The sequence below is a fragment of the Choloepus didactylus genome, chromosome 24 (genome assembly GCF_015220235.1).
Source record: "Choloepus didactylus isolate mChoDid1 chromosome 24, mChoDid1.pri, whole genome shotgun sequence".
Lineage (NCBI taxonomy): Eukaryota > Metazoa > Chordata > Mammalia > Pilosa > Megalonychidae > Choloepus > Choloepus didactylus.
The window spans coordinates 8,949,284-8,974,920 of NC_051330.1; the positions used below are offsets into that span (position 1 = coordinate 8,949,284).

General features: G+C 37.6%; 1 pseudogene; it reads right to left on the reverse strand.

Moving 5' to 3' along the window:
- Positions 1 to 15,615: 15,615 nt before the first annotated feature.
- The window catches only part of LOC119519909, a 34,477-nt pseudogene continuing 24,455 nt past the window's right edge, over positions 15,616 to 25,637 (reverse strand).

The following is a 25,637-nucleotide window of genomic DNA, read 5'->3' on the forward strand; positions in this document are numbered from 1 at the left end:
ACTTTTTAGGTTCTAATGAATTGGGGTAGCTAGTGGTAGATACCTGAAACTATCAAACTACAACCCAGAACCCATGAATCTTGAAGATGATTGTATAAAAATTTAGCTTATGAGGGGTGATAATGGGATTGGGAAAGCCATAAGGACCACACTCCCCTTTGTCTAGTTTTTGGATCGATGAGTAGAAAAATGGGGGAAGGAAACAAACAAACAGATAGACAAAGGCACCCAGTTTTCTTTTTTACTTTAATTGCTCTTTTTCATTTTAATTATTATTCTTGTTATTTTTATGTGTGTGGTAATGAAGGTGTCATGGATCAATTTTGGTGATGAATGCACAACTATGTAATGGTATTGTGAACAATTGAATGTATGATTTCTTTTGTATGACTGCATGGTATGTGAATATATCTCAATAAAATGAATATTAAAAAAAAAATGGAATCAAATGTTTAAGTCACATATAAACCAATACTTACACAGATAGAAGACAGGACTTTGGGCCCAAAGAGGGCATCAAATGCAGGCACTTGTAATTTTGGCCGTCAGATACATGCATACTGTTTTGTATCACTGTGGTATAGCATGGAGGTAGTACAGAACAGGGATTAAGAGAGTCTGATGTGATTCTTATACATCATGAGCATGAGAAACAAAGGAAAAAAGAGATAAATGGGAATTCATCAAAATTAAAAACTTCTGTGTTTCAAAGGATACCATCAAGAAAGCGAAAAGACAACCCATAAAATGGGAGAAATTTGCAAATCGTATCTCTGATGAGACTTGTATCTAGATTACATAAGGAATGCTTACAACTTAATAATAAAAATAAAAATAACAATTAAAAGTGAGAGAATATAAAATCAAATGTGATTTTTATAGATTTAGGGTGTTAAATATAAGCCTAGTGGTAAACACACAAAAAATACATGAAAATATATACAGAAAGAAATGAGAAGAGGTCTAAAATGGTGCAATACAAACAATCAAGTGAATCTGAAAGTAGCCATTAATGGAAGAATTGAGGGATGAAAGTGATATAAGACTTACAAAGACACTTAGCAAAATGGCAGGAGAAAGTCCTGCATTATCAGTAGTTACTTTAAATGTAAATGGATTAAACTCTCCAGTCAAAAGGCAGAGATTGGCAGAATGGATATAAAAGCATCCCTTATGGCTATAAATGCAAAAATCCTGAACAAAATGCTTGCAAAACTAACCCAACAGCACATTAAGAGAAGGATACAACATGATCAAATGGGATTTATCCCAGGTATACAAGGGTGGTTCAACTCAAGAAAATCAATTAATGTAATATACCACATTAACAAATTGAAGGGGCTAAAACCACATGATCCTCTCAGTTGACATGGAAAAGTCATTTGAGAAAATCCAGCATACTTTCTTGATAAAAACACTTCAAAAAATAGGAATAGAAGGAAAGTCTTCCTTAACATGATAAAGAACACATATGAAAAAACCCACAGCTAACATCATATTCAATTGTAAAACACTGAAACCTTTTCCTCTGAGATCTAGAAGAAGACAAGGATGCCCATTGTCACCACTGTTATTCAACATTGTGCTAGCAATTCTCCCTAGAGCAATAAGGAAAGAAAAAGAAATAAAAGGCATCCAAGTTGGAAAGAAATAAGTAAAACTTTCAGTATTAGCAGATGACATGATCCTATTTATAAAACATCCCCCAAAATAAACAACAATGCTACTAGAGCTAATAAATGAGTTCAGTAAAGTGATGAGATACAAGATCAACATGAAAAAATCTGTAGTGTTTCTATACACTAGTAATGAGCAATCTGAGAAGGAATTTTTTTTTTAATTCCACTTACAATAGCAAATAAATGAATCAAATATCTAGAAAGTAATTTAACCGGGGATGTAAAGGACCTATACATAGAGAACCACAAAACATTGCCTAAAGAAATCATAGAAGATCTAAATAAATGGAAGGACACTCCATGTTTATAGATTGAAAGACTGAATATAGTTAAGATATTAAAGATATTAATTCTAGCCAAATTGGTTTATAGATTCAATGCAATCCCAATCCAAATTCTAACAACTTACTTTGAAGAAATGGAAAAGCCAATCATCAAATTTATTTGGAAGGGTAAGGGGTCCTGAATACCCAGAAACATCTTGAAAAAGAAGAAACAAGTTGGAGGACTCACACTTCTTGACTTTAAAGCATATTACAAAACCACTGTGGTCACAGAGAGAGATAATTGACCAACAGAAACAAATTGAGAGTTCAGAAATAGACCCTCACATGTATGGTCAATGGATTTTTGACAAGGCTGCCAAGTCTGCTCAACTGGGACAAAACAGTCTTTTCAACAAATGGTGCTGAAAGAACTGGATATACATATCCAGAAGAATGAAAGACAACCCCTATCTCATGCCTTATGCAAAAATTAACTCAAAATGGATCAAAGGCCTTAATATAAGGGCCAGAACCACAAAACTATCAGAAGAAAATGTAGGGAAGCATCTTCAAGATGCTTCAAGATGGTAGGCAATGGTTTCTTAGACCTTACACCCAAAGCACAAACAACAAAAGAAAAAAATAGATAAATGATACCTCCTCAAAATTAAATACTTTTGTGATTCAGTGGACTTGTCAAGAAAATGAAAACGCAGAATACTCAATGGGAAAAAATATTTGGAAGCCGCATGTCTGATAAGAGTTTAATATCCAGCATATATAAAGAAATCCTACAACTCAACAATAAAAAGACAACCTAATTTAAAAATGGGCAAAAGATTTGAATAGACATTTTTTCCAAAGAGGAAATACTAATGGCTAAAAAGCACATGAAAATGTGCTCAACATCTCTAGCTGTTAGGGAAATACAAATCAACACTACAACGAGATATCATTTCACACCTGCTAGAATGGCCACTGTTGAAAAACAGAAAACTACAAGTGTTGGAGAGGATGTGGAGAAATAGGCACACTCATTCACTGCTGGTGGGAATGTAAAATGGTGCAACCAGTGTGGAAAACAATTTGGCGTTCCTCAGGAAGCTAAGTATAGAATTGGGATATGATCCGGCAATCCCACGACTGGGTATAATATACCCAGAAGAACTGACAGCAGGGACATGAACAGACATTTGCACACTGATGTTCATAGCAGCATTATTCACAATTTCCAGAAGATGGAAACAACCCAAGTGTCCATCACCCAGTGAATGGATAAACAAATGTGGTACATACCTACAAAGGGATACTATTCAGCTGTAAAAGGGAATGGAGTCCTGATGCCTGCAATAACATGGATAAACCTTGAGGACATTATGTTGAGTGAAATAAGCCAGATACAAAAGGAGAAATATTGTTTGATCTCACTAATATGATCTAAATATAATAAGCAAATTCATAGAGTTAAAATATGGAAAACAGGTCACCAGGAGATAGAAAGGGGGTTTGAGAATAGGGACCTGATGCTTAATTTTTGCATATTTTTTTATTTAGTTTCATTGTAAATGTTTGGACATGAATAAGCACCTTATCATGAGTGTTATTAACAGTGCCATATTATGTGTGTGATTGTGGTTGAAAGGAAAATTTTAGGGTGGTGTATGTCACTAGAAGGAAGGATAGAGGGTAAAATATGGAACTATATAACATAGTGAGCCCTGTTTTAGACGATTACTGGGGTTAATAGTACAAATATAAGAATGCTCTTTCATAAACTAGAGCAAATGTACATCATTCTATCAAGGTGGAATATGGGGAAAAATACACCTAATGGACTATAGTTAAAAGTAATATTCTAATATTCTTTCATCATTTGTAACACAGGTAGCACACCAACGCTAAGTGTCAATAATAAGAGGGTATAAAGGGTATTGTTTTTTTCTTTTTGGAGTAATGAAAATGTTCTAAAAGTGATTGTGGTGATGAATACACAACTCTGAGTGTATACTGTGATCCATGGATTGTACACTTTGGATGGATTGTATAGTGTGTGAATATATCACAATAAAACTGCTTTGAAAAATCAGCAGTGTTTCTATACACTAGTAATGAACAATCTGAAATGAAAATCAAGAAAAAATTCCATTTACAATAGCAATTAATTAAATCAAATATCTAGGATAAATATACCCAAGGATGTAAAGGACTTATTTACAGAATACAACAGAACATTGCTAAAAGAAATCAAAGACCTAAATAATGGAAGGACATGACACATTCATGGATTGAAAGACTAAATATTGTTAAATGTGTATCCTATGCAAAGCAATTTACAGATTCAATGCAATCCCACTCAAAATTTCAATAGCCTTCTTTGCAGAAATGGGAAATCCAGTCATCAATTTATATAGAAGAGTAAGGGGCCTCTAATAGCTAAAACCATCTTGAAAAAGAAGAACAAGTTGGAGGCCTCATAGTTTCCAATTTTAAAACTTATTACAAACCACAGTAATAAAAACAGCATAGTGCTGGCATAAGGACAGATATATAGACAAATGGAATCAAATTGAGGGTTCAGAAATAAGCCCTCACATCTATCGCCAATTGATTTTTTGAGAAAGGTGCCAAGTCCACTTAATGGGGAAAGTATGGTCTCTTCAACAAATGGAGCTTGGAAAACTGGATATCCACATACAAATGAATGAGGGGATTTCTACATCATACCACATACAAAAATTAACTCAAAGTGGATCGAATTTACAAACCCAAATACACAAACCAAAACTATAAAACTCCTAGAAGAAAACATAGGTAAAATCTTCAGGACCTTGTGTTAGGCATTGGTTTGCTACCCTTTACACCAAAAACAGAAACAAGAAAAGAAAAAAACAGTTAAATGGGACCTCAACAATATTAATTTTTGTGCATCAAAGGACTTTGTCACGAAAGTAAAAAGACAACCTACAGAATGGGAGAAAATATTTGGAAGCCATCTATATGAGTCAGGGTTCTCCAGAGAAACAGAATCAACAGAATGTATGCATGTAAATCTTATGAAATTTATTATTAAGAATCAGCTCATGTGACCATAGGGATTGGCAAGTCCAAATTTCATTGGGTAAGATGATAGTTAGGAACTTCAATGAAGGTTTTGATGAATTCCTCAGGAAAAGCCGACTTGATGAAGCAGAGAAAGAAATTCTTCTTCTGATTGCTGAAATCGTCAGTTCTCCTTCTAAGGCCTTCAGCTGAGTGGATGAGAACTTTCTCATTGCAGAAGGCAATCTCATTTGTTGATATAATTAGCCATAGATACAATCAACTGACTAATGGTTTAAATCCACAAAACGTCAAATCAGGCCAGTGCTTACTAGACCAACCAATTGGACAAGGTGACGTTGCCACATTGACACATGAACTTAACCATCACATCACATACCCCATGAGGGTTTAATAAATCCTACAGCAATAACAAAAAGACTAACTATTAAAAATGGGCCAAAGACTTAAATAGACTTTTTTCCAAAGAAGGTACACAAATGGCCAATAAGCATATGAAAAGATATGAAAAGATATACCTCATACACCCTCCTCCTCCACAATTTCCCTTATTATTAACATTTTACATTTGTGAAGAAACTTTGTTACAATTGATGAAACAATATTATTATAATTATAGTGTTAACTGTGATCCATAGTTTACATTAATTTTCACTCTGTGTGGAACAATTCTATGGTTTTAAAAAATGTTTATTCTGGTAACATATATACAACCTAAAATTTCCCCTTTTAACCATTTTGAAATACACAATTCAGTGGTGTTGATTACATTCACCATGTTGTGCTACCATTTCCACCATCCATTACCAAAACTTTTCCATTGACTCAAATAGAAACTCTGTAGCAACTAAGTACTAACTCCCTGTACTTTACCCATTTTTGAGGTGATGAAAATGTTTTAAAATGGTGGTGATGGTTGCACATATCCATGAATATACTAAAAACCATTGAATCATACACTTAAAATGGATAAATAGTACGAAATGAAAATTATATCTCAAAACAGTTTAACAAATAAAGTTAAAATTAAAAATAAAGAAATAAAAGAGGAAACAGTGTGAAGCCAGATTGCCTTGGATTGAATAGTTCTGGCTACACCTCTTACCAGTTATGTGACCTGCGCTAAGTTGCCTATCTTCTCTGTGACTCGATTTCCTCATCTGGAAAATGGAATAATAACCGTCCCTTGCTTGAAAGTATTAGTGTGAGGATTAAATGAGTATATCTAAAGTTCCATCTATCTCTATCTATCTACCAATCGAATGATGAGAAGGAGGATACTATCTGTCACATAGTGGGAACTATTTTTTTTTTTTTTTTTTGTATTGTATTAGGGAGGTTTATACAAAAAAAAAAAAACAGTAAAATACTGAAAAAGCTTTTTGGAAGGGGAATATTTCAGTATCTGTTCCTTTATGAACTATGCATCAAGCCTTAGATGCAGATCTGGAAGAGGCTTTGAGGTGATCCTGCAAATTAGCGCCTAGAGCAAGCTGAGTTAGTAGGCACAGAAGTGGCAGAACAGGAAGAAAACACACTCAGATGGGGCTGACCTTGTAGGAGAACAATGTGCTTCTCGCCCACGATGAAAGTGTTGGCATCACCTTCTACTTATTACACAGGTTCACCATGCTGGCTGCTGTCAGACACGGCTTGAAACTTGCCCATGCATGCTGTCTTAGTTTGCTAGAGCTACCATAACAAAGTTCCAGAAACTGGATGGCTTAAAACAACGGAAACTTATTGTGTCACAATTAAGGAGGCTGGAAGTCTGAAATCAAAGTGTCGACTGGGGCATGCTCCATAGAAACCTGTAGGGGAGAAACTTTCCTTGCCTCTTTGGGTGTCTGTTGTTTGAGCGCAATTCTTGGTGTTCATTGGCTTGTAGATGCATCATTCCAAATCGCGGCCTCCCCTGTCTTCACGTGGCCATCTTCTTTCTTGCTTTTGTCTATCTGAATCCAATTTTCTCCTTCTTATATGGCCACCATCATGTTGGATTAGGACACACCCTAATCCAGTTTGGCCTCATCTAAACTAATCACATCTTCAAAGACCCTGTCTCCAAACAGGGTCACTTTTGTGAGACCAGGAGTTAAGTCTTGAATACATCTTTCTGGGAGACAGAAACCCATGTCACAAACATGGTAGAACGATGGGCCCATGTACTACATGGCCACTGAGGAGAGATTTCCTATTGCACAAACTATAAATGTCTATTCCCTTACTCTTAATTTATTTTAGTTATTTCCTGTGTCTGTTGTCTTAATTAATTATGTCACATCATCATCTACACAAAAGGCCAAGGGCAAAATCCTGGTTTTTTCTTCTTTCTCTGCCTCATCATCCATACTCAATCAACTGCCAAGTCTTAAATGTCATGTCCACTCTCTCCACCCCATTGTCATTACTGTCACCATAATTCAGGCATTGATATCACTCCTGTTTTTAATGTCCCCATCCCACTTAGCCAATTTATGTCCCATATATGCAGTGAGTATTGACTATATTCAAACTCTGTGTTAGGTACAAAAGACAACTATTAAACTTTATGGGTGAGGGTCCCATTTTCATCAAGTTGACATTTTAATTGGAAAGACAGACTTTAAGCAATTAATCACACCATTAAATTGCAATTGTGGGGAGTGGCTTAGAAGAGAAGTGCAGGTGCTAAGTGAGCTGTATCCCCTGGTGGCTCAGGGAAGGCTTCACTTGGACAGGACTTTTGAGCTAAGATCTGTGGGATGGGTACTAATTAGTTAATTAGATGGGGACAAAGAGCAGAAAATTGAGGTGCTCCAGGCAGGATGCTGGGGTGAGCCCCTCGTGGTCCTGGAGAAGGGTGAGTAGGCCTGGAGCTCGGAGGGGAAGACCTCGTGCGGCAGGAGACGAAGCTGATGAGTTAGGCAGGGCCTGGGTCATGCGGGGCCTGCAAATTCTGCTAAAAATTTTGGATTTCATCCCCAGGACAGAGGGAGGCTGACCACATCTCTGTTTCCCTAGAGAACCCTGACTAATACAACATGAATATTTATTTGACTTCTACCATGTCTTTATAAATGCTGCTTTTATTTAAATGTCTTCCTTGTACTGACTCTTTTGTGTGGGATTTTTCCATCACGTTATTACCTGGCAGTTTTCTGGGTTGAATTGCACTTTCTTCTCCTGCCCGCTTGTATTTCCAACCTCTCTCTAGAGCCTGAGTTCATTATTCATGATGTATATGGATGAAGTTAAAATTAAATGAACTAATTCCAACTCTTCACCTCAGTTTCAAACTTTGCCATGAAAAGCATGAATTAAAGTGGCCCAGTCAGTCAAGTGGTAGAAATGCTTTTGTCCAGCTCATCTCCCAACCAGACCCTCCCTTTGCAGTTTGGTTCCTGTCCGGCTCAGTCCTCTCCTACATGGTCCTGCTTAGTGCCTTGTGGGAAAAGCACACAATAACCCTTGTTGATTCTTCTCTTAACCCAGGTTTTCACAGTTGCAATACATTCCTTATTCTGATTCTTAGATAAGGCCAATGAACCAAGTGATACTCCAAGAGGACGCTCCACCCCTCATCGTCACAACCGTCACTTATGGAACGCTAACCAGGTAGCAACCCTGTCTAAGCAAAATGTACATCACCTTGTTGAATCCTCACAATGCTATGAGGATGGGGAAATCAAGGTGCTAGGCAAGAAGTAACTTAACATAATACTCAGTTAATAAGTGGTGGAGCTGAGATTCAAACCAGGCAGTCTGGTGTTAGAATCTTCACTTTTCCAATCTCCCGGCCTTGTCGATAGAAATCCTTCATTTTTACTGGTGCATCTTCCACTTCACGATGACTGGGATGCAACCACTGGGTAAACAGGTCAGTGCCTCGGTGGCTCCCAATCATGCCTGAATGGCAGTGGGACATAATGGTGTGGCCATTGCCTGTTCCCAAATCCTGGTGGCACTGCTTATTAGCTGTACACTCGGGGCAAGGGCTTCCTCTCTCCATGCCTCAGGTCCTTTCGCCTTTAAAATGGGGACAGTAGATCACTGGCTTGGGCCAGCGCCTCTTCCAGCCGGCAGTGAGCTCCTGGACAGGCTACCCTCCTTGAACCCCAATAAATTCAGCAACAAACTGCGGATCTCCTGCCTGGCCAGGGTGGAGGGTCTGTGGGATGGAGGAGGGGAGGGCGCAGAGCCCATTGTGACGCGTCAGGAGCTTTATCCTGGTCCAGGGTTGATGTGCACCGGGGAGTCTGGGCGGGGAGAAGAGACCACCCTGCTCCTCCTTGGGCCGATTCCTCTCTGGACCTCCAGTGTCGAATGCACCGAGGAGTGCGTTTCCCCGGGGCTCCGTCCCTGGCTCTGAGGAATCGGAGCACCACCCCGGTGAGTCAGCCCGAGGGCCGGGAGAGGGTGCGCCAAGCCCAGAGAGCCCTGTGCACCCGTGGCCTCGGGCTCCCCACTCTGCGGCCTCAGACCCCCCAGAAATTTCCCCGGCATCCACCTGTGGGCCCCGGTTGCTCCGGGACAAGTCAGCGACGTCCACGTTTGCTCAACTTCTACTTTTCTCATAATGGAAGTGCAAGGGTAAGGCAGATGTCACCTGAACTATTGACAACGCAACTACTGGAGTCATTGGCCTTTAAAGATGTAGCTGTAGACCTTCCTCAAGAAGCATGGGCTCTCCTGAACAAATCACAGAAAAGGATCTCCGGAGATGTGATGGCAGAGATCATCAGTCATCTGGTTTCAGTGGGATTTCAGGTCTGCAAATCAGATGTGCTTTCTCAGCTGGTGCAAGGAGAGGAATTGTGGAGAGGAGTAGTATTTCTCCAAAACCAGAGTTCAGGTAGGGAAAATGGCCTTAAAAAACAAGAAATGATAACAATACAAAGGATCCACAGGAAAGAAGCATCTATCATCATGTCATTGAAATCTCACATTCCGAAGAATCTCTATAAATGTAATGATTTGCAAGAAGAATTCACAAACAGATCTGCAATTTCTCAACAAGTGTTAATTCAGAAGGAAAAGAAACCCTATTTCAGCAGACTACTTAGAAATGCTCTCAGTGACCGGTCCTCTTTTTCTCAATGTAAGCAAGTTCACACCAGACATAAATCATATGAATATTCAAAAAAAAAAAAAAAATGGGGCAGTAATGGCACCACCTTTATAGGGCTGTAGTGAAGATGAAATGGATTTAGGTACATAGCGTTCTAACGTCAGCTTAATTGGGCAACCGGTGGTGAGGAGTGGACTCTGGGGGAAGCCTATAGCTGTCATAGAAATGAGACCTGTGATATCTTTTGTGATCCATTTAATTGCTGGCCACAAGGGTAGAAATTTTAATTTCAAACTTAACAATATGAAAAATATCTTCTCGAGGCTCATACCTTTGTGGAGACCTTACAATGCAGTGTGGTTTATTGGTTCATTAAGCTATTTCCAGTAATTTTTAAAAACTAATGCTTACATGGACAAGCTTGGGCCAGTTAAATTGTATCTCCCAAGTCAATATCCTTTATATCATCTAGGTTTCTTTCTCCTTTTTAATTTCAGAGACCTGTCGCACGATAACACAATGACAGCCAGAGGGTGCCACACAAAGTAGATTCAGGAAGCTGGGATCCAAACTGACTTGACAGAGCTGGCGTCAAATAAAGAGGGCCATAATTGGAAAGAAACAGAAAAGAAGCAGAAACTCAAAGTAGAGATCACAGGAGAATTGGGTAGTGGCTGCAAAAGCTTTCAAAGTGGATAGAAGTCAAAATGAAACTGTGAGGTGTCAGGGGAATTTTGAAGGTCATGCCAGAGTACCAGTTAGAAAGCAAGACAGAAGCTGAAAGGGTAAGGTGACAGACAGCTGCTTCCTCTTGCATATTCTGTGGGTTTTAGTAGGAAGTGTAAGAGATTGCCCAGATTCATGAGAACAGTGTCATGGAATCTTGCTTGTCCACTATTCACAGTGGAGAGGAATGAGTCATAGTCCTTAGAACATCACAGTTAGAAGGGAAGGGAACGTGGAGGTCATTTTGTCTACTTTGTCTGATCACTTCAACATCAGCCCTGCCAGGTTGACTTTAACCACCGAAGGATGAAATATTCACTACCATTTGCATCAAACCATTCTCTTTTGGGATGGTTTTTAATTGCTAGAAGTTTCTTCTATCGCTGAATGAAATGTAGGAGACTAGTAACACTCTTGTTTCCTGGGAGGGGAAATGGAAGGAAAGAAGGCATTTTACTCCCTTTGAATCTTCTGGATTTCAAAATATGTGAAGACATTATACATGACACTAAAATTTGGGGGAAAGTGTTGCCTTGAAATCTTTTCCAATTTAGGTCATGTTCAGACCCTTGCAACTATACCCTCTGTACACAATTACTCCTCAAGTATATGAGGAGCTCAACACAATCCTTAAATCTTTTCTTCTTTGGGTGGAATATGCCCGGTTCCCTCAGCATTTTCTCCCAAAACATGAACTTCAATCCTTTATTAATTCTTGTTCAGTTCTCCTGCTCTCTTTTTGCCAGTGGCTTAAAAAGTGGGCTCCACAACTAAAAGTAAAATACCTTATGTTAAGTGACTGGCAAGAGAGAGATTATAGCTTTTCTTGCTTTGTGGACTTTATTTCAGGTAAAGCTAACCAAGAGGCTACCTTAATTATTTTAGAAACCATATGTCAGTGAGGATACTGACTGATCTTGCGTTCAATTGATACTCTTTAGTCCTTCTTATGTTTGTTTATATTAATTTCATCTTCCTCATCTTATTATTATACAGGAGGTTTTGGGAATTAAGTGTATGTAGTGTGTAGAATTGGTCCCCCGAAAGAGATATGTTCAAGTCCTAGCTGCCAATGTCTATGAAGGTGACCTTATTGGAAATAGGGTCTTTGCAGATGTCACCATATTAAGATGAGGTCAGACTGGATAGGGGTTGGCCCTAAATCCAATGACTCGTGTCCTTATAAGGAGAGAGACATCGAAGAGACACAGATGAACACACAGGGGAGAAGGCCATGTGAAGACAGAAACAGAGATTGAAGTGATGAGTCTACAAGCCAAGGAACGCCGAGGATTGCTGGTAGTCACCAGAAGCCAGAAGGCAGGGTGGACAGGTCTCCCTCAGAGCCTCCAAAGGAACCAACCCTGCCACCATGCTGATTTCAGACTTCTAGTCTTCAGATCTGTGAGCAAATACCTCTGTTTATTTAAGCCAGCCAGTTTGTAGTAGTTTGTCATGACAGCCCTAGGAAACAGAAACAACATACACTTGAATGAGTTTCCCTTAAAACTTGTCCCATCAAGTCAACCTGTTAAGGTCATTAGTTTCCTAAAAGCAGAAATAATACCTAATTCATCTTTTATATTCCTGGGAGAATGTCTTGCAAATACTAAAAATTACTCATAGAATGTGTAGAAAACAGAACCAGATAACTGCTCCTGAATCTTCATTAGTTTTCAGTGACTTAGAGTGCATTCTTTGAAGACAACTTGATATTTTAAATGAAGTGCTTCACATGTGACCAAAACACCCAGACTCCCACCCGCTTTGAGATGTCTAGACCCTCAGTTGTCTTATCAATGAAATGAAGGGGTTGGCTTGATGTCTTCCAAGATTCCCTCCACCTCAAATAATCCATTTTCCTGGGTTCTAGGTCTCCATTTACTTTGCAGGGATAAGATCGCCCGAAGAGTGCCTTCGGGGAGCCCACACTCTTTTTGTGCCAGTTGTGTTCATAATCTCACTCCCCTTATCAGCAATCTCTAAAGGGTAGGGCTCTTCCTAAGAAGAAGTCCCAAATGTCTGTGTTTCCCTAATGACCACAAAGCAACTCATCCTTTATGGATGTCTCTGCAGGATTTTGCAGGCCTAAGTGTGAATGTCAAATCCTTGACCATTTAAATGTTTCAATTTTTTAAGTTAAATCCACAGAAAAGTAACAGTTTGGTGATTTTTGTTTTGTTTTTTTTTTTTTTAACTGAAAACTAGATTTATTTTAAAATTAAGTGCATAGCACTCATCTAATTCCACTGGTGTAGCCTTTAGCACCATACTCACTATTTGTAATTAATGTCATAACACAGATACACTTTGGTTTGCAGTCTGTACTTGAGCAGTGTTTATTTAATGGACTTTGGTAAGGCCCTTTATACATATCGTTAATCTTTCACAGTACACATTTAATGATGATCCAGTAATTCAAAGGAAAAAAAAACTGAAGACCAATTAATAAATTAAATAAAACAAAACCCATACAACTCCCCCCAGCCCCCAAAGCTAGCAGTTGGGAGTACTATTCGTATTGAAACCTAAAGTTTTAAAATAGTTCTGGTTCTCCAACCACCCCAGCCCACCTCACCCCAGGTATGCAGCAGTTAGTAACAAATTGTTTTATTCTACCACCCACTCCCCCCACCCCACACATAAAAATCAATCCAGTGTTATTTAGATTTTTAAAAAAATACAAATTGGGAAAGTGTTATTAATAAGCTTTTTTTAAAAAAGGCATATTCTTCTGTAACAAGAATGACATTTAAGTCAATTAATAAAAGCATTTGACAAGACATTAAATTACCATAAGCATAAGTAGTTGTTTCACGTTGGAATCTCTATCCCCGTATCTTACATTCATAGTATTACTGAGGTAGTTAAGATACTGAAAACCGACTCCAGTTTGCTGGATTCTGAATGTGAAAGATAGCTTCTCTTTTGAACCCATTTTCCCCAAAATAATTCTAAGTTTTTTTTTGAGATAAAAATTACCAAAAAGCAGTTAGCAGCCTTCTCTAAAGAGGAAGTGGTGATACTTTCAGAACACAACTTCCATGCCATGAAAACTGCCATGAGTAAGTGTTTTTCTTACCTCAGTGGTTTTTTTGTTGTTCTGTTTTGTTTCGTCTACCGGTCTAATAAAGCCGCATCATGCCCAATGTACCCTAAATGTAAAAGTGTCTTCCTTTTAAGGAAAGGATTTTTCTCTAAGAATCATGCTGGTGGAAACCACCCATAGGTACTCATTCACTGAAGCCGTTCAGATCCGGCTTTCCCGTGTTGCACCCTGTCCCTAACTACCAAAAGCCACTGGCTTGATTGCTGGGACAATCTGTATAATAAGCTTGTCTTCAGTGCCTATTATGACAGTCACATACCTGACATGCAGATCCCCTTCTATTCAAGTGCTATCTTTAAAAGAAAAAAAAAAAAACATAAAGACACACTTCACTAACTTTTAAACCCTTCACCAAATCTCCCTTCTCCCACAGATAAGAGCACATTGTATACACAATTTATTAGTGACTTTTTTTTTAAATTTATTCCCCCAAACTCTTTACCCCAAAATTGCCCTTACTGTAATGACTATTACTGCTGTTTTTACTCATTACCAAGACTGTGAAATGTCCCAGGGCATTTCTGGGGCCAAATCAACAAAAGTGGCTACTGAAATTTAGTAATCAGTTCCTTTGCCTGCTTAGACTGACTAGGTGGATTGAAATGTTACTCATAACACCTGTCTTCCACACAGCGGAACAAAGCACTGTTCAAGCACAACCTGAGAATTATCCTGGCCACACTCACTCCAAAGTAAATCTACGGAACTTTATTCTACTATTGACATTTTATAGTATGCCTTCCCTTGAAAAAAATTTTTTTAAGAGTAGTATCAAATCTTGGTATAGATTATTGATTGCACTGAAATGCAAAATGTCTATATGTATTATGACTCATAGAAATCACCATTTCATTCATTCAATGCTATAATGTTATATTCTCAATTGAAAACACATCCCAGTTGCCTACAGTTTTTAGCTTACAATTATAAAGGTAGTTTACACTATAACATTTCCAAAGCATGTTGCATTATAGTTAAGTTTTTCCAAGTAGTACAAACTCCCTGAGTTAAATGTATTTTAATCTAAAAATTTGAGGCTGATCACTTAGGGAAAAAACAAAAAATTGTGACCATGATTTTAAGATAAGAGATCTACTTCACCCTTCATTTTAGTACATAAATCCAGATACCTACACTATTTGTGACTGGAAGTTATACAGAATCATTTAAAAATTACCTTTTCTTACTGCTCAGATTGGTATAATTCAGCAATTCACAAATTTATACTTAGTCAAAAATTCATCTGTAGATCAAAAATATAACTCAAAACTGCAGAATAAAAAAAAAAGGATCTCTTCAAAAATTAATACTGTAACTTTCCTTCAAAACAGACCATTTGTTAAGTCCACAGGTAAACATTAGTTTTTGACACAGATGTCAACATTAGGCCAGAGCTCACCACAGGTCAAATCTCAATATGGCAAAGTGGGGTCTGTCCAAATTTTCTGTTGCATTGAATATTTTTGAAATATTTGGATCATCAGCTGAGACTTGAGAATCTTTGTCGTAGAGGGATTTGTTGTAATAGGATTTGTCATACACACGATTAAAATATTTGCTTAGTCTTCCCAGGTATTCTTGATGCATTGAAAGGGACATTCAGTCTCCCCAGAGCTGGTGTCTGAAGTGTTTTGAGCCCATTTGGTTCTGTTTCCTTTTGAAGAGTTTAGATAAAGCTGGCTCCAGAGCTTCACATCACAGAACAGTCTGCGTCAGGTATTACTTTCACCTTTCAAGACATGAAGTAATGCAAGGGAAATGTTCATGCATCTGATAACTCAGGTTATAAGAAACACTCAGACAGGGTTTGACTTCTACTGGTATCGCTAGTGACATCCCAACACCAGTCTGCACGTGCCCAAGGCCCCAGGACACATCTGTAACACGTAAGATGAGGTGTGTGTGGTAGATACGATCTGCTGGCAGCTTACTTGCTCCTATACAGGAAGGCGATACTGCAGTGAGGTCTGATGCACTTGACAGAGATACTGAGGTTGTCGAAAGTGAACTGGCCTCAAGGGCTGGGAGACTGTCGGGAACACACTCAGTTTTGCTCACTGAGGTCCTGCTTGTCTCCTCTGTTTGTTTGCTTCTTTTGCATCATTATCATGAGCGATCAATAGCCGTTCAATGCACTGCACTAAAAAATCCCTGCAGTAAGCTGATGTAATCTTGTCTGCCATGTTGGAGAAAGACAAAGTGTAATTCTTGAAGAAGCCACACAAGCAGCAGCTACTAAAAAAGGTGCATAATTTAGAAACACATAATCTTGCAAAGATACTTCCAAGAAATAATCCTCATACTTGCCTATGTAGAGTTCAGTTTTTTTCCAACCAAATCATTGGCCAGCCATCATCAAGTTCTGTTTCATGTACTGCTTTGGAGAGATACTACTCGATGAAATGGGCAGCTTGGAAGGCAGACGTTCCATTGAAAGATTTCTAATAATAATAGCTCCATAGGTAGCAAAGTTTGTTTTGTTAATGCTAGATTCATTTTAGTCATACAACCCAGGCTGTTGAGCTGCTCCACCTTAGGCACATTATCTTCTTTTTCTTCAAATTTACTTGCTAGAAACAGACAAGAAAGTGCAACTAAATGTAGCTGCTGGATAGAGATGTCATAATGGTCCATAAACAGGCGCAGCATATAGACAGCAAGATGCCGGGCAGAAGCGCAGAGCGTGAAGCGATTGCTCACAATGGCAATGGGACTTGGTTGAGGGGACTGGCCTTTGCAGAGGGCAACTGCAGCTCCTTGTACCCAAGCCCTTGATGAAGATCAGTGGCCAGCCGTCCTTTGCCACCACTGCCCCTCCAGCTCCAGGGGCCCAGGTGGTGTGCTGGTCAGACGTGGCCCCTTCAGTCCAGAACCGCAGCCACCAAAGCCCCAGTCCCTGAACCCCAGTACCGGGGGCACTTGCCCCGTTCAGGCTGGGGACAGTCAGCTGCAAAGCGCTGGCTTCAGCTCAGGGACCGGCACCAGCGCGTCCACACCGCCCACTGGTGATGGTGTTTTTAAAGAAAAGAAGGTGTGTGTGTGTGTGTGTGTGTGTGTGTGTGTGTGTGTGTGTAGGATATGCATGTGTGTAATGCACACTCTTCTAGTTGCAAGGTTAATTAGGAGAAGTTTTCACCCCTTTTCAGGCAGGTTTTCACGTAGCTTCTCAGAAAGTTTTCATGGAATCTCTTGAAATCCAAAGTCTGAATGTAAGTCAGACATTGATTCATCCACATTTATTAGCAAAATCCTAGAATCACCTTTGGATCAGTTCATCCACACATAAAACTTGATATATGATCGCTTATTTAATATAACGTGAATTCCTGAGCTGAAAAGGCACAGGAAGCAGAGAACATGTATTGATGAGCCATTTAAAACACACCATCTAGCCAAACGTTTCTGAAAGGCTTCATTAAACAACCAAAATGTGCTTTTTTAAAATGACATATAGCCATATTTGTATTAAAGTTACTACTAGCAAAAAAAAAGCATCTAAATTTTGCTTAAATGTCTTCTCACCTCCAGCTTCATCAAAGAAAACACACTCCATCCAATAAAACAAAAATAAAAAAATCACTATAACAGCACCATTGATGAACATAGTTTTTGACAAACACACAGGATAATTTGAATAATTTAAAAAAAATACTGCACAACCACCACTGCAACAGGACCACAAATTTATTTTTAATCAGTTGGCCAGGAGCAGAGTCTATGATTGCTTGGAGTTGAAAATGGACTAAAAGAACCAGCAGCAGATGGGGCCTCCAATTCCTTAGGGCAGATCCGTTGCTGTGTGGGAGCAAAAGGATGGGGAAGAGTTTGTGTGAATGAGTGTGCGTGTGTGTTTCCCTTTATTTTATACGTAACAGAATGTTAAAATTTAAGTTTCTTCCAAGGCACCAAGATTTTGAAATTCCAAAGCAAGATTTGCAGGCGGAGCCAGAAAGAGGGGATTGCATGGAGGAGAGAGAGAAAGAGAACTCGGTCTGCTTTCCCACCACAGGGTCCTGGCTGCTCTGGGGGAGGATAGGGCATTGGATGTTAAATCAAGTTTAGAATTGGATGAATGTCTTCAACTGGACATCCACATTTTTTGAACGGAGACAGTGTTGTGATTTAAAGCTACTATAGGATTATCCATTAGCTAAGAGTCAGCAGAAAAGTAATGAGCTTGTCTGAGTTTTCATGCAGGATCAGGGGGCAGTAAACCAACTGACTAATTTTTAAAGGAGCTGAAATTGCGTTTGATCGCCTCGTGAATTGCACTTGTTGAATGTACTGTTCATCTACGTCCAATCTGTGGTAGGCCATAATAAATCTACAAGGAATATCTTTGATCTTCATAGTAACCTTTGAGAAAGATGACTTTCATTTTACAAATGAGGAAAACAAGGCACAGAAAGGTTAAGTTTCTTGCCGAGAAAGAAAGCTAATACTTATTGAGCGCCTGCTGTTTGCCAGGAGTTACAGTTAATCTCATTTGGTGTCTAAAAGTATTTCTAGGCCTAGATAGTATTACCTGAATTTTATAGATGAGAAATCAGAGGTTCAGATAAATTAAATAACTTGCCTGAGGTTATATAGCAAAAAAATATTAGAACCTAGGTTGGTTTGTTGCCTAAATTTCCCCTTCTTTACTCTGTCTCTCAATGGAAAACAATCTTTCCAATTTACCCAACTATGCCTCTAAATACATTTTATCTTTCTGAATTGAGATGAGATTTTTATTAAGAAGAGATACCCAGTGAGTGTTTTCAATTAAAAAAGGCAGTGAGAATAAGAGAAAATCCATAATTCTAGGTGCCTCTGTATACTTCCCTTTGTGGAGATTCAGGGAGTTTGTGAATAAAAAGCTAGCAGCTCCTCTAGTCTTCCTGTAAATGGCTTGGTGTAGCTGACAGTTGGTATCAGAAATCCCATCAGTTACTATGACTAGGAGACCAGAAAATGTGGAGTTCAAAGGAGGTTATAAGTGAAAGAGAATAGCATTAAAGTCTGGGAATTCTGCAAATCAAAGAGAATGTCAGATATTTTTATGGCTGTGAAACTTTGGAAATACAAATACATATTTCTTCAAGGCTCTAGGGTTGAATTTTTTTATACTGTAACTTCCTGCGGGAACTGAGAGAGAGGAGAACAGGAAAAGTTTGAGGAAATATTGGCCAAGTTTTACTAAATTGATCAAAATTAGAAACTCTCAGATCCAAGAAGGTCAAAATACTCAAAGAGCATAATAAAATAAAGCCACATCAAAACACATCATAATCCAATTGCTGAACACTAACAGTAAAGAAAAATATCTTAACGGCAGCCATAGGAAAAAGACAAATTACGCATAGAGGAACGGAGGTAAGAGTTATCCCAGCTTTGTCATTAGAAAGAATGCAACCCAAAAGACACTGGAATGGCATTTTAAGATGTCAAAAGAAAAAGTTTTAAAACTTGGCAACCTAGATCTCTATAGCCAGAGAAAATATCCTAAGATCAGGGCCAAATAAGCATATTTTCAGAATCACAAAAGCCAAGACAATTTAACATAAAGAAACACGCTCTATAAGAAATGGTAAAGGCTAAAGGAAAATGCTAACAGAATAAATGAAGAGTGCCAGAAACCACTGTACATGTAAGTTTACATAAAATACTTTTTGATATTGTGTTAACTATAAAAGGTAAGTAAAAGCTCAAAGCTATAATGAAAATGTATCTGGGGGTTTATAACATATATAGAATAAAATATATGACAACAATTACACAAAAGATGGGAGAATGGAATGAAAGTTTACTATATGCATTTAGTGTCTTACATTATACATGAATGCATAATAATAGTTGAAGGTAGAAAATAATGTTAACTATGCATATAGTAAATTTCAAACTCTAAAACCTTAAATCACTAAAAGCAGAGCAAAGAAATGTAGCTGATAAGCCAATAGTAGAGATAAAGTGGAATGCTAAATATACTCAATCCAAAAGAAGACAGGGAAAAAAAAAAGATAAAAAAGACAGCTATGACAAATAAAAAGAAATAGAAGATGGTGGATTTAAATGTAAGTTAAAAGTAAAAGAAACATGTAAATACTATGCAAATATTAATCATAAAAAGATGACTTTGGTTGTATGAATATCAGATGAAATAGACTGAAAGATAAGGAAAATTTGTAAAGATAAAAAAGAAACATTTTATAATGATATGAGTCAATTCATCAAGAAGACATAACTATCCCAAATGTATATCTACCTAATAGTAGACCTTCAGAACACATAAAGCAGAAACTGATGAAACTCCAATTATAGTCAGATATTTCAACATTCCTCTTCTGTAATTGTTAGAACTAATAGAGAGAAAAATCACTGTTCTGGTTTGCTAATGCTGCCATTTTGCAAAACACCAGAAATGGATTGGCTTTTATAAAGGGGGGTTATTTGGTTACAAAGTTACAGTCTTAAGTCCATAAAGTGTCCAAGGTAAGGCATCAAAAATAGGGTACCTTCATTGGAGAAAGGCCACTGGCATCCAGAAAACCTCTGTTAGCTGGAAAGGAAAGTGGCTGGCATCTGCTTGCTCCCAGGTTGCATTTCAAAATGGCATTCTCCAAAATGTCTGTGTCAGCTTTCAATGGCTGTCTTCAAAATGTCTCTCTCAGTTGCTCTCCCGAATGTCACTCCCAGCTGCTCTCTGTTCTTTCTGTTTGTCTGCTGTTTTATATGGCTCCAGTGATTTAACTAAGACCCACCCTGAATGGGTGGGGAGACACCTCCATGGAAATTATCTAATCAAAGGTCTTATCCACAGTTGATTGAGTCACTCTCCATGGAGATAATCAATAGGTTCCAACCTAATCAACACTAACACGTCTGCCCCCACAAAATTGCATCAAAGAAGAAGGCTTTTTCTGGGGGACACAGTATATACAAACCAGCACAACCACCAAGTATAAAGAATACTTGCATAACACTACCCATCAAAGCTACCTTACTGACATTTATAGAAGACTCAACAACAGGATACATATATTTTTCAAGTGCATGTGAAACATCACCAATATAGACCATATTCTGAGCCACAATATGGGTCAATACATTTAAAATGTATTAAATAATACAAAGTATGTTCTCTGACAAAAATAGAATTATAGTAGAAATCAAGAACAAAATAATTTCTGGAAAACTCCCTAATATTTCGAAATTAGAAAATATTTAAACCAAATGACAATAAAGACATGACATATCAAAATCTGTAGGATGTAGGCAAAGTAGTGTTAAGAGTAAACTATATAGTTTTAAATGTTTACATTAGAAGAGAAGAAGGTCTAAATGCTTATTCCACTGTAGGAAGCAAGAAAAAGAAGACCAAATGAAAACCAAGGTAAGAAGAAACAAGGTAATAATAAAGAGAAGAAATCTATGAAAGAGAAAACAGGAAAACAATAGAGGATATGAATAAAATTAAAAACTGTTCTTTGAAAAGATGAACAAAATGGACAAACCTCTAGTTAATCAGGGGAAAAACAAGAGAAGAAGCAAATTACCAAAATCAAAAAGGAAAGAGGGGGCTTCACTATAGCCTCTGCTGACATTAAAAGAATAGTAAGGGAATATTATGAATGATTATATGGCAGTATATTTGACAACTAAAAAATAGAACAATTCCTCGAAAGATACAATTTTCCAAAACTGATCCAAGGAAAGATAAAAAACTGGAATAGCTCAATATCAATGTATTACTTAGGGTTCTCTAGGGAAACGGAATCAACAAGAGATATCTATAAATGTAAGATTTTATAAAAGTGTCTCATGCAACTGTGGGTATGCATGAGTCCAGATTCCATAGGGTAGGCATCAGACTGGCAATGCCAATGAAGATGTTTGATGAACTCCTCAGGAACGAACTGGCAACTTTGACGAACTCCTCAGGAAATGCTTCGCTGGTTAGCTGAAGAAGTGAAGGTCCTCTATCTGTCTCACTTAAAAGTCTTCAACTGATTGGATTAAATCCAGCTAACTTCATTCTCTCATTGTGGAAGACACGCCCTTCATTGATGTAATCAGTCACAACTGCAGCCAACTGCCTGATGATGTAATAAACCAGCCTTCTGGTTTATTAACCAGCCACAAAAGTCCTTGCAGTAATGGTTAGGCCAGTGCTTGCTTGACCAGACACCTGGACACCATCACCTGGCCAAGTTGACACATGAACCCAACCATCACAATCAATATTGTATGTTATGATCAACCTTCTCATAAAGAAGACTCCAGTTCATGTGGCTTTACTGGTGAAGTCTATCAAATTTTTGAAGAAAAAAATAATACCAACTCCACAAATTATTTCAGAAAATAAAGGAAGGGGAAGAGTACTCTAATTTGTTTTATAAGGCCAGCATAACACTGATACTAAAATCAGAAAATTTCAAAAACAATAAGTCTCCTGAGCATATTTGCAAAACTAGAAATAAAATTCAGCAGTATATTAAAAAGGATAATACACCATAACCAAAAGGAGTTTATCCCAGGAATTCAAGGTTGATTTAACATTCAAAAATTAATCAATGAACTGGAAACAACCAAAATGTCCTTCAACTAATTAACACACTTTGGTATATCCATAAAACGGAATATTACTCAGCAATGAAAAGAATGTATACAACAATATGGATTAATTTCAAATGCATTATGGTAGCCAAACTCCAAAAGCTGCACACTATATGATTCAATTCATATGACATTCTGGGAACAGAAAAATTATTACAGCAGAATAGAGACCAGTAGTTGCTAGAGCTTTGGGGGGAGGGGGTTACTGAGGGAAATTTTGGGGAGCAGTGTTCTATATCTTGATTGTGGAGGTGGTTACATGGTTGTATGTGTTTATTAAAATTATAGAACTGTACACCAAATAAAGGGTGAATTTTAACATATGTAAATTATCCCTGAATAAAAAATTTAAGCAGTGCAATTCATTAGTTAACAGAATAAAGAAGAAAAACCATACTATTATCACAATATAATGGCATTTGAAATGGCAGTAAAAGCATTTGAAAAACTTCAACACCCATTCATGACAAAAATTCTCAACAAATTAAAAATAAAACAAATTTCCTTAACCTGATAAAAAACATCCATGGACTTCAAATTTAATGGTGAAAGACTGAATTCTCTTACAGTAATACTGGGAATAAGACAAGGATTTTTGCTCTCACCACTTCTATTTAACATTGTACTGGATATTCTAGTCAGTGCAATCAGGAAAGAAAAAAGAAATGAAAGTCATATCTAGGCAAGGAATAAGACTATCTTTATTCTAAGATGACATCATCAGGTACATAGAAAAGCTTAAGTAATCCACACACATAAAAATACTAGAATTAACAAATGAATAACATTACAGAACATGAGGTCAAGATACAAATATTTCATTTCTTTCTATACTCTTGCCATGAACAATTGGAAAATAAAACTAAAAATTTGTATTCACAATAGTATTTAAAAACACCAAACATGCAATACTTTATAATAAATATAAAGAAAGATGTATGAAACCCCCACTCTGAAAACTGGAGAACATTGCCCAGAGAAATTAAAGGAGACGTCAATAATGGAGAGCTATACCATGCTCATGGATTGTAAGACACAATAATGTTATAACGTTAATTCTACCCACATTTATCTGTATAATCAATACAATCCTAATCAAAGCCACAGCAAGCATTTTTGTGGAAACTGATAGGTTGATTCTCTAGTATATCAAAATTGAGCACCTACAATAGTCAAAACAAATTTTTGATAAAGGGTGAAGTCAGAGGACTCACACTACCTGGTGACTTACTATAAAGCAGCAGTAATCACAACAGTATAATATTGGCATATGGAGAAACATATAGATCAATGGAACAGACACATGTTTCGAAATAGATCCACACATATGTGGTTAATGTATTTTCAGTAAAGGTGTCCAGATACTTCAGTGGGGACAAGGTAGTTTCTTCTCAACAACTGTTGCAGGAACAATCCAATCTCCACATGTTTTCTTGGCCCTTACTTCCCACCAAACACAAAAATTAACTTGAAATGAATCACAGACCTAAGCATAAAAGCTAAAACTGTAAAATGTCTAAATATAAAATAAAATCTTTGCAACATTGGAGAGTGCAAAATTCCTTAGGACACAAAAATCACTGAGTGTAAAAGAAAAGAATTGGTAAATTTGACTTCATCCAAATTAATAACTCGCAAGAGGATGACGAAGCAAGCCACAGTGTCTTAGTTTGCTAGGGTTGCTATGATCAATACCACAAACTGGTTGTCATAAACAACAGGAATTTATTGTCTCATGATTTTGGAGGCTAAAAGTCCAAAATCAATGTCCTGACGGGCCCTGCTTTCCTTTGGAGTCTGTTCTGTTCTAGTGCTGGCTTGCTGTGGAGCTTGGGGTGCCTTGGCTTGATCTCCTCATTCTCTAGCTTCTACTGACTTCTGACTTCTACTTCTGCTCAGTTGTCTGCATCGCTGTCTAGATTTCCTCTCCTAATAAGTACTCCAGTCATATGGGTTAAGGCCCACTGATTTAATTTGGTCTCATCTAAATATGATACTTGAAGCTCCTGTTCACAAACGAGTCCACACTTTAATAACAGTATCTTCAGAGATCCTATTTATAAATGGGTTCACACTCACGGGATGAGGGGTTAGGATTTGAACATGTCTTTTCTGGGGAGCGTGATCCAATCCCCAACACACAGATTGAGAGAAAATATTAGCAATACATTTTTCTGGCAAAGGACTTGCAACCAGAATTTTTTGTTTTTACGATCATTAGTTCACAGTATCATCATATACTTGTGCATTCATCACCACAATCAATTTTTGGACATTTTCATTACTCAAAAAAAAAAAAAAAAGAATAAAAATATAAAAGAACATTCCCAACATCCCATATTCCTTATCCCCCATATTATTTATATATTTTTGTCTTAATTTTCTTACTCCTTTGTCCATACACTGGATAAAGGGAGTGTCAGCCACAAGGTTTTCACAGTCACACTGTATAAGCTATGTAGTTATACAATCATCCTCAAGAATCAAGTCTACTGGATTGCAGTTCATCAGTTTTAGGCATTTCCATCTAGCTATTCTAATATACTAAAAACTAAAAAAGAACACCTATATAATGCATAAGAGTAATCTCCAGAATGACTTCTCAACTCCATTTGAAATCTCTTAGCCACTGAAGTTTGATTTTCTTTTCTCTTCCCCCTTTTGGTCAAGAAGGTTTGCTTAATCCCACAATACTGGGTCCAGGCTCATTCTTGAGAGTCATGTCTCACATTGCCAGGGAGATTTACACCCCTGGTTGTAACCAGAATTTAATAAAGAACTACAAAAACTCAATTTAAGAAGAAGATGAGCAATGCAATAAAAGTGGACAGATTTGAACAGATATTTTATGAGAGTAGAACTGAATGGATCGTAACACATGAAAAGGGACCCTATGTTACTAGTTATCAGGGAAATAGAAATTAAAACCACAATGAAATATCATCTGTAAAATTATACAGCCAATTTGGAAGAGTTTGGCAGTTTCTAACGAAGTTAAACATACAGGAATTCCACTCCTAGTTGGTTACTGGAGAGAAATGGAAACATGTACATACAAAATTTGTACACAAATGTTAATAGCAACTTTATTTATAATAGCCCCAAAATGCAAACAACCCAAATGTCCAAGAACAGATGAGTGCATCATCATA